At 52.7% G+C, this 2,508-nt stretch overlaps 1 long non-coding RNA gene across 1 annotated transcript in view; it reads right to left on the bottom strand.

Moving 5' to 3' along the window:
• LOC122547356 overlaps window positions 1–1,480 on the bottom strand; it is an 8,862-nt gene extending 7,382 nt beyond the window's left edge. Inside the window, exon 1 of the long non-coding RNA XR_006310982.1 lies at window positions 1,414–1,480. This is a non-coding gene — a long non-coding RNA (uncharacterized LOC122547356). The remainder of the gene's footprint in view (window positions 1–1,413) is intronic.
• Between the last annotated feature and the right edge of the window lie 1,028 nt (window positions 1,481–2,508).

Genomic DNA, 2,508 nt, shown 5'->3' on the forward strand with positions numbered 1-2,508 from the left:
CACACCGTCCCAGTCACACATACACACCGTCCCAGTCACACATACACACCGTCCCAGTCACACATACACACCGTCCCAGTCACACATACACACCGTCCCAGTCACACATACACACCGTCCCAGTCACACATACACACCGTCCCAGTCACACATACACACCGTCCCAGTCACACATACACACCGTCCCAGTCACACAGGCACACCGTCCCAGTCACACAGGCACACCGTCCCAGTCACACAGGCACACCGTCCCAGTCACACAGGCACACCGTCCCAGTCACACAGGCACACCGTCCCAGTCACACAGGCACACCGTCCCAGTCACACAGGCACACCGTCCCAGTCACACAGGCACACCGTCCCAGTCACACAGGCACACCGTCCCAGTCACACAGGCACACCGTCCCAGTCACACAGGCACACCGTCCCAGTCACACAGGCACACCGTCCCAGTCACACAGGCACACTGTCCCAGTCACACATACACACCGTCCCAGTCACACAGGCACACCGTCCCAATCACACATACACACCGTCCCAGTCACACAGGCACACCGTCATCCACCGGGTGTTTCATCACAACAAAGGAAATAGGAGCAGGAGAAGGCCATTCAGCCCCTCGGGCCTGCTACACCATCCAACACCTTGGGCTTTAACCTGATCTTCCCGCCCACTCCCCATCTGTCTCGGTTAAACCAATACCCCTAGGATCTCTCTGTTCCAGCTCCCCCCTCCCCCCATCTTAATGATGGACATTGGCAATCGTCTGGAGTAGAGAATCCCAGGGCCTCATACCCCTCTGAAGGAGGAAATGCCCACCGTGTCTCTGTGCTAACCATACCCTGAGACGCTGCCTCACCCACCGTATTCTAACCCTCTCCCTCCACCGCCCTCAGCCCCAGGGGTGAACAAGATTAGATTAGATTAGATTAGATTACATTACAGTGTGGAAACAGGCCCTTCGGCCCAACAAGTCCACACTGACCCGCCGAAGCACAACCCACCCATACCCCTACATTTACCCCTTACCTAACACTATGGGCAATTTTGCACGTCCAATTCACCTGACCCTGCACATCTTTGGACTGGTCTCAGTATTGTCTCTGTCAGGCCCTTTCACAATCTGGTACATCTCAATATAATCGTCTCGCATTCTCCCGAGTTCCAGAGAGTATTGCCCCATGTCACCCTCATCATAACACAGACCCCTCAGCACCGGTCAGAGAAACTGCCCTGTACCACCACAGCGAGTGGGTCCCTGCCAGCGACCCCCACGTCCCGTGAATGAATACAAAATGACAGAGGGTGAGTGCAGAGTCTGGTGCTGGGCTGATTAGCTGGTAGTCCTGGAGTTTGTAAAGTTGGAGCGATCAGGTCTGAAGGTTTGGAAGAGCAGAGAGCTGAGGCTCCTACCTGGCTGAGATGTTGCTGTAATGCATGTAGGCAGCAATGACCACTCCAGTCCGACCACGGTTACCCTGCAGTTAGAGAAGACACAACTGAGTCAATACCAGGAAACCAGCACAGACACAATCGGTTCACCCAGCACCCAGTTATAGGGAAGAACACAGCATCTGGTCATCTGGTCATTTGCTGACTAATTCTGTCCTGGTATTTTAAATGCTCATTCATGTGCTGCTTCGATGTTCTGATGTTGAGGTGTCGCTATTGGACTGGGGTCAGAAGTCACATGACATCAGGTCTGGTCTATTTGAAATCACAAGCTTTCAGAGTGCTGCCCCTTCACCAGGTGAACTGTAAATAAACCTTACATTAGATTAGATTACTTACAGTGTGGAAACAGGCCCTTCGGCCCAACAAATCCACACCGACCTGCCAAAGAGCAACCCACCCAGACCCATTCCCCTACATTTACCCCTTCACCTAACACTAAGGGCAATTTCTCATGGCCAATTCCCCTAACCTGCACATCTTTGGACTGTGGGAGGAAACCCACGCAGACACAGGGAGAACGTGCAAACTCTACGTAGACAGTCGCCCGAGGTGGGAATTGAACCCGGGTGTCATCTGACTCTGCTGAAATATTTCGAGAGCATCTCTCTGCACCACCCTCTAAGCACCTGCCATATTTCTACCACCCTATGGGTGAATACATTCTGCCCAGTAAACCACTCTCTCCCCCAGCTTGAACTGGTGTCCTCTGGTCTTAGTCACATCTGTAATAGGGAAGAGATTCTCATGATCTGCCCTGTCTGTGCCTCTCATAATTGTATCTCCCTCAATCAGACTCCCCCCCCCACCCATCCACCCTCAGCATCCTCTGTTCCAGGGAAAACAATCCCAGCCTATCCAGTCTCTCCTTATCACTGAGACATTCCATCCTGGTAATGTCCTGGTGAATCTCCCTCTGGACTCCCTCCAGTGCAGCCACATCCTTCCAATAGGATGGAGACCAGAGCTGCACACTGTGTTCCATGTTGTTGGGGTTACAATATAACATTGATTTTTGAAGCAGTGAGGGGGAGAACTTGTGGCTTTTGAGTTCAG

Source organism: Chiloscyllium plagiosum, unplaced genomic scaffold (genome assembly GCF_004010195.1).
Source record: "Chiloscyllium plagiosum isolate BGI_BamShark_2017 unplaced genomic scaffold, ASM401019v2 scaf_4896, whole genome shotgun sequence".
NCBI lineage: Eukaryota > Metazoa > Chordata > Chondrichthyes > Orectolobiformes > Hemiscylliidae > Chiloscyllium > Chiloscyllium plagiosum.